The following is a 7,931-nucleotide window of genomic DNA, read 5'->3' as shown; positions in this document are numbered from 1 at the left end:
CTTTCTCAGGGTTGGGGAAATATGACAGATGCCTGAGCGGGCAGAAGCAGATTTGGGAGGGTCTGTGCATTTTTCTGCTCTGGGTTTACCACACTGAGGAGCACTCCATGACTGGACATAAGTGCTCATCACTGGGGATTTAGTGACCATTCCCCTCCAAAAATGGGATTTCAGTGCAGTCATGAGGCTGTGCAGAGAGCCCATCATTCTTCCAGAGAATCGTTACCCCATTTCCTCTTCTGTTCTCCTAATTAGGAGTTTGCACTTCAGTAGAGCACTTACCACAGCCTTGTTGCCATCCTGTACCTGGTACACACCACGCTGATGGTACATGGTTACAAAGCCAAGAACTGAAAAACTGGGCAATATCAGATTTATATTTGCATATGCAACCTAAAATCTGCCCACTCACCCATGTGTGCACTGATACAGGGGTGCTGGGGAAATGTGTGATTTCAACTCTCACAAAACTAGGACAGAATTGGCAGGAAACACAAGGAGAGCCTTTCTCAATTTTAATGGCTGGAGTTTGCAATTAGGGTTTTTTTGATATGGTTTCCTATAGATAATCCTGTGTTCTACAAAGAAGAAACTTTGCTAGCATTCCAGAACAGGTTTTTTTAACACAAACTTACTGTTGTTTTAATTGTGTTAATAGCCAAAAAGAAAATGTGCTGCACGTGAGAGTGTAGGACTCTCCCAGGTGCTGAATGTGGAAATCACTGACTTGAGGCAGGATCGGCTGGCAGAACTGAGCTTCCCTCTGCTTTTCTGGATCTTGGAACTCCTGCTTTACTTAAAATTAATCACAAGACATCAGAAGTGTTCAACTTTTGAAGATAAGTGTTTTTGTGCTACTGCATCTGCCTGTGCTCACAAGGCACACACTGCCATCGTGCTGGTTTCTAAACAGAGCTGAGCAATGCAAAACACCTATGCAGGTCAGGGATGACTCAAACAAATCTGAGTCAATGGAGAGGAGGCAGAAGGGGCAGTATTTCTTCCATCTGAAGTGAATGTATTGAAACCTCATGAAAAACCAACACTAAACATAAGCGGCCTTTTGGAAAGTGTCTCTGTGCAACTGCATCCCCAACATGCAGAATGATAAAATCATCTCCTGAGCTGAGTCGAGTGGCAGGGCTGAAGGAGAGCTGTAAATAAAGTGGTAGGCGGTTTCCTGCTAAAACTCCCCTGCATGTCCAAGAACCCGCTGTGACTCAGCTGGTGCAGTCACTGGGAACTCAGCACAGACACCCTTTTCTGGTTGGGTGGTTTTACTTCTCTTTTTGCACCATACCAAGAGGGGCTCCATTCATCCCTGGAGGAATTGAATTGACAAATATGACCCATTACTTTTTATTGTCTTAAGGTAATGATCTCACAGTAGACGAACAGGACTGTTCAGACTTCTTGTCTGGATAGCAGTGACCCCACCCACATCTACAAAATGATGTGTCTGCTTGGCTCTTTCACATGAAAGTTCATAGGTCTTATATTCACATACTTTTACTGGGCTCTTACATGCATCTCCTGATGGCCTAAAAATCACATTTTTCTTGCTTTCATTTCATGTGCAAGAATACTCAGAAATTACCTTTTTTTTTCTTTTTTTTTTTAAAAGAGTATGTGTGTAAATATGCTGAATAGAAGACAATTATATATTTGTTTATAATACATTTTCTAATGTACCTACTGTTCCTTCACAGAATTAACACCTGTGGGAAGATGAACTGAGCTGGAAGAATCCGTATTAAAGTAACAGTAGCAGCAATGCCTAGCAGCTTTTAGATCAGCATCATCCATTCTCACTTGCACTAGAATATTTTATGTCTGAAGCAGTTACATGTCATTTTACTCCTCTGGACTCATGGTTTTGGAACATCCTTTGCCATTGAAATAATGCTTTCCGTGGTCAATTTTGAATTTGTACAGACAGTTGCCTTTCCATGTGAAAAGTTCTGTACACACACGGCTTTAAACTTGGCATTGGGAATTAATAAAACAGGTTTGGGAGATCTGGTTTCCATGAATTGACTTAGAACAAACTGTTCTTTTTCCCTCTTTATCCATACAATATCTATTATGCTGCTTCTTTGTTTACACTTCTGTTTCTCCCCCACAGTCCTTTTCCTTATTTTATTTATTATTCTCCCTTTGTGCTAGTCCCAGCTAACTCCTTATTGGTTTCCTCCGTAATAGTGCTGGAACGTTGTCCCATCTGACCTTGCTCTGTGTGAACAAATACACGGAGCAGGTTTAAAATTTAAAATACACAGGCCCAGGTTTAAAATTTACTCTGCTCCGTTTTTTTTCTGCTTTCCAGCCCAATGTTATCTAAGTGACCCTTTAATTTCTGTTTAATACCTCTTTTAGTTTCAAGATCCAGTCCCTTTTGCTTTCTTTCTCTTTGTTATATTAAGTATAGTTTTTACAGGGATTTATTTTTTTTTTCTTTCTGAGAATTGTCTACTTTCTCCAGAGTTTTCAGTTTGGCATCTGAAGGTTATCTGTGGTTCCTTGTTAGTGAACTTCCTTTCTGGGAAGTTCAGCCTCCTTGTATTCTGACTCAAGTCATTAGCATCAAAGTACATTCTTCTTTTTCTTTCAAATTCCTATAACTGCCCACTTTTCTTCTCTTTTCTCTTCCCCAGTCCCCTCCAGTGCCCCCCACAGCAGTGCTCTGCAGGGCATGGCCATACCAAAGCTGACACTCAGTTGCTTTCCCTCAGCCAAGTTCTCCCGTGCAAGGTGAATGATGGAGGACTTGGTGTGTTTTGCAGCCCTCCCATCTGAAAAGCAGCAGCCAAGGTTTTTGCAAGTGCATGTGAGGAGAAGATATCCCAGGAGCTGGGGCCAGGAAGGAACTCAGATCATTGCAGAGGCCAGAGGGAGCTGAGGGGTGGCTGGCACTGGGAACCTGCCACTGGAGAAGTGGGGTGAGGGACACAGAGGTACCAGGTCCAAAGACAGGGGAGCTGACATCAGGGGGTGGAAGTGCTGTGGATGTGGCAGGGATGGGGGACTCAAAAGCAGGAGGGGCTGGGGCTCACCATCTTTCAGAGCTGGTGCCATCAGCTGGGATTCTGGCTTGGGGACCTCGGACACACAGTGACCGGCCCCATTCCCCTTCCTCCCAATGAACTGCCCTAACCCCCTTTTTATTCTACCAGAAATACCAGAAATAGTGTCAGCACATAGTACATCCACTTCCAAATAGAAGGTTTAACAGACAACCTGATCGCTCTGATATCCACACTAAATAATAACTTTATTTCACCAGGTGACCAGAACTCTCCTCCTCCTCCTCCTCTTCCTCCCCCACATACTCTTCATTTAAGTATAGTACTTAGGGAAGATTATGGGGCTATGTGGGTGGCACCCCACAAACAGAGTGGGTGCTGAGATCCTGCCTTCTGAGAAGAGCTCACCAGAATGACCAGTGAGAGCAGTGAGTGGGCAGAGCCCAGTGCTGGGAGTGCTGCACCTCCCAGCATCCTGCAAGGTGACTGCTGCCTGTGGCTGTGACAGGACAGCCTGTGCCCACGTCAGGGAGGGAAAGTGCTGCACCCTTACTGGTCATGGTGAGTCATTTGCACCTTTTGCTACATCTGGCACGAATTTCATTTTGAGTTACTCCTGTGCATCATTATTTTCAATATTTCCTTCACCAGAAGCTGGAGCCACAGAGACATTTACCAGAATCTGTCACTAAAACTGACAGCTGGTTCTCATTAGAAGTAAAAGAATCAGGTTTTGAACAGGTCTAAACAGTGCCATTTTCAAGTAGTTGCATGTGGAGTAAGACTGTCCATTAGAAATAATAAAGGGAATATAATCCCAGGTATTCAAATGCACCTTCCTGTGCTTTTCCCCTATTAGAGTTGAAATCAAGCAAGGAAACAGTACTTGGGGAACAAGTCCAATTAACCATGAAAAAGAGGAATTTACCAGATGACGAGCAAGCCTGTTTTAATTTAAAGGTAAATTTGTGTCAGTCTTTTGTCTTTACATAATACTGTGTGCAACTTAACACTAAGCATTAGCTTCAGATGGGCTTTTGTACCACCTTGGATTACATCCACAGTTTTGGTCTCATTCATATTGTGATGTTGCTAGTGTCTCTTTTGGCCATCCAGATTTATATCAATTGTTTTTGGCCTCAAATAACTGTACTGCAAACTCCTGGACTACTCAGAGGACATGCTCTGCCTTCAAATACACACCTTTGTTGTGGCTTGGAAAACTTTCCACCAGGACTTTACCTTAGTGCTTTATCTGTTTTTAATTGTGCGTGTATTGAAGTATTTTACAGGGACAGATTTAACAGGAACTTTGCACACTGCCAGTGAGGTATAACTGCAGGGGCTTTCTGCTGAAATAGAAAAGCCACACTGAGAAATAAGGCAAACCAAGATAGCCAGAAAAACACTCACTGGAATTGTGTCTGTTTATATTTAAATCTCTCGTTTGGAGGAAGTTCTGCTTTTACCTATAATACTACGCAAGTTCCTACAAAAGTCAGTTCAATGTTACTATTACTCAATTTCTAAAGAAATCATTTGGTTTTGTGTTTAGAAAACTTACTGCCAAGCCCCCTCTGCTGGAGGGAAAAATTATGTTTTCATCGCTGCATGCTGAAGACATCTAGTAAAAGCATTCCAGCTTATTACTGTGCAAGTAATTACAGGCTCAGAGTTCACAAGGTCTTTACTACCTTTCTATTATTATCTATCATTATCTGTCATAAGTTGTGCTTTAGAGAAGAGTCTGGATGATCACTGCAAATTTGTTCAAATTATTCCATCTGAATGAGTCTGTGTGTTGAAAATTCATCTTCTCAATTGATTCTTTTATCATCCAAGTTATTTTCAGTAGTGTCCACCCTTTTCATCCCCCTGCTATATCTCGTATGTATTGTCTACATCCTTTGTCAGCAATCATTACACACAGTTAGAGTGAACTCACATAATACAGCAAACAGGAAAAGTTTACTGCAAGAAACCCACATGCTTTTCCAAGGCAATTCAAACTGCAAAGATGTGCTTTGTCTTTCTGACTGCTCTGCTTGTCTCTCAGGTGTGGCAAGAGGAGGTCACTGGGTGAAAGACAAGATGATGTGCTGGTTAAACCACACTTGTCATTTGTGTGTGACAAACCCTTTTGCAAGGACCAGCTTTATATTCACAGATCAGGAAACAGGCACAGCAAGAAAAGACAAGCCAATAGCTTCAGCATTGAATGAGGACAGGGATTTCAGCCCTGCTCTGAAACACACTGCTTGGTGAACTTGTTCTAGTTAATTAGGCTAAAAGCCAGAAAAGAAGTGTGTCACAACATTGAGCATTGCCTAACAAAAGTTGGAGGTTTGTGAGACAAAGTGCTGGACCTGTTTATGGTCCTCTGTGGTGTACATTGAGAGCACTGAGTTTCTTTGAAAGGAGATCCAAAGCAGCCAGTGTGCCATGCAAGCAGCCAGTAAGGAACTATTGCCTACAGAGCTGCAGCTTTTACCCCCTTGAGATTGTTCAAAAATCAGTCTCTGAAGAAAGGCAGTCTTTTAAAAATGGAGCAAGCCAAGAGAGCATTGCTGGGGCAGCTGATTGGTACATAGACCTCCGCAGAATGTGGAAAAGTGAGACTTGTGTCCCTGCTTGGCAGAGAGCAGTCAAACTCCAGTTTCACCCTTTTCTTGCAGTTGTCCTAACAAGTAAGTAGCAATCTCCTCTCACTGAGAGGGAATGAGGAGTATTTATTAAGTATTTGGGAACTTAACATCTAGAGCAGTCACTTGTGACTGGGAAACACTGGATTCTGGTGACCTCTCTGAGTGCTGTTAACTTAGTGCACATTAATCAGTTTTTAGATAAGCTACTGAAGTGGTATTTGAAGCTGAGACAGAAGTCAGTGGCTCACCTCTGATAAATAAAACCCCCAACCTGCAGGCCTAAAGGCAAGGCCCATTCTTTCTGTAGGTCAATGGCTCTTGAAAGCCCTTCTGTGAACTAAAGCAAGTTCACAGGAAGACCAGAGAATGTTTCGTTCTATGAGTTTGTGGTGTGAGGTCCTAATTTCAAAATAAGCTTGAGAAGCATGTCTTTGAGTCCATGTCAGGGAGGGGTTTGAGCCTGATTCCCCAAACTGAAGCTTGAAGCACCCACATTCCCACAAAAGATCTCACTAGTAAACTACTGAATAAAACGGAGGAGGTTGAAAAAATAATGATACCTCTTTAAGAAAATGTCTCTAATGAAGTCTCTGAAGGGTTGAGAAATACTTCAAGCCTCTATTATTAGAGTCCATTTGAAAAAATAGTGATAATTATTCTATAAACATCAAACTAGCAACACTGAGGGAAGGAAAACCATACTGAATTGGTGTTCTATGTTAAAAAAATATTCTCTTAAAAATGTAATTGTATTTCAGATGAAAACATGAACTAATTAAATTTTCCTATAATGTACTCTAAGTACAACATGTGAGGTTAAATGACTACTCAGCCAATAGCCAAAATAAATGCTAGAGTTTACAACAGGTTTGGACCAGAAAGAAGTAGCCCTGAGTTCTAGGGAAATTAGAAAACCCAGCCCGTCTTTGGAAACTGGTGCCCAACACGGCAGAGGGTTAAAAACAAGTAGTCTCAGTTCTCCTGTATGCAACATTTTGTGACTATGCATTTCCTGGCCGATGAAATGCAGCTGCAGTACCTCCCAGGTGCAAGGCATCTGTTGCTTTATAATTTCAATGCAATAAAGAGCTCCCTTTCCTTCTGACTGAGAAGGTTTTATTGTAGTGTACACTGAAGGAAGAAGAGAGGAAGGGGAGTGGGGAAAGATATCGGGAAGTGCTTCTGTCCCAGGCAGGAGGTAACCAGAGTCAGCTCTGCAGCAGGAGGAGCACCATCCTGCTGAGGCATTTGGTCATGATTAGGTACACTGCAGAGTTCCTAGGTCTGCAGTCTAGGAGTCTCATCCCACCTTCACAGGACTTTTTTTTGTGCTTGTATGATCAGAGCTGACCTGCTTCCAGAGGCCAAAACTGTGCCCTGCCAAGCTGTAGCACTTAGTAGAAGTGCTGGAAAAACAAGCAGAAGTTCCCTCCTGCCACTCAGTGGGATGTAGGACAGGGACTGACCCAGGAGACAACTTGTTTATTTCCAGAGGCCTTTTCATGTAGAGCCTGTTCATTTCTTACCATCTGAAATGCACAGTCTGCCCATTTAGGCAGAGCTGCAACATGAAGATACAACTTGAGAGCTATTGAGTTGAGGCATTACATATCCAGACATTTATAGACAATATAAATGTGTGGATGAAAAGCAGCAAATGAAAACCATGATGGAAACTTGTTCTTCAGTATGAGCTTGCAAGACACAGGCACCAGGAGAGATGAAAGCATTGCTCCTAAGGCATATATCTGTAACTTCTGATGAAATAATAAACAAATACGCTCTTTCCTACTCATGTATCAGGAATTTAACCAAGATTAGTGTAAGATTACAGACCATAAACTATAATTTGAGGATATTGCAAAACATAAAAAATGCTTGGAATTCAAGGACAAAAACTTTTACCACAGTTTATGAGTAAGAATTTCATGGCACCGCTCCTTTTATGACTTTACAAGTACCCTTTACAAATGTTATCAGTTCACAACACTCCACAGCTGTGTGACGGAAATTGCAGAAGTACTGGTAGAGCTTTACTGCTTTATATCTGGGAAATGCAGCCTTTAGAAGGAAATGCATCTATCTAGTGTATAAATCAAAAGATGAATGAGAAAGATCCTCCAGTTACTTTCAGTTCTGTTTTCTTTGGCTGGAATTTTTGTTTTCCCCAGACATCATATGTCCAGCCAGAACCAGGGCAGTAGAATGACATTTCTAAGAAACAGAAGGGAAAGTTGCCACAAGCAAAAGGGGCATTCACCAA

This window comes from Pyrgilauda ruficollis, unplaced genomic scaffold (assembly GCF_017590135.1).
Source record: "Pyrgilauda ruficollis isolate IOZ18807 unplaced genomic scaffold, ASM1759013v1 scaffold16, whole genome shotgun sequence".
Classification (NCBI taxonomy): domain Eukaryota; kingdom Metazoa; phylum Chordata; class Aves; order Passeriformes; family Passeridae; genus Pyrgilauda; species Pyrgilauda ruficollis.
This window is presented reverse-complemented; position numbering follows the sequence as displayed.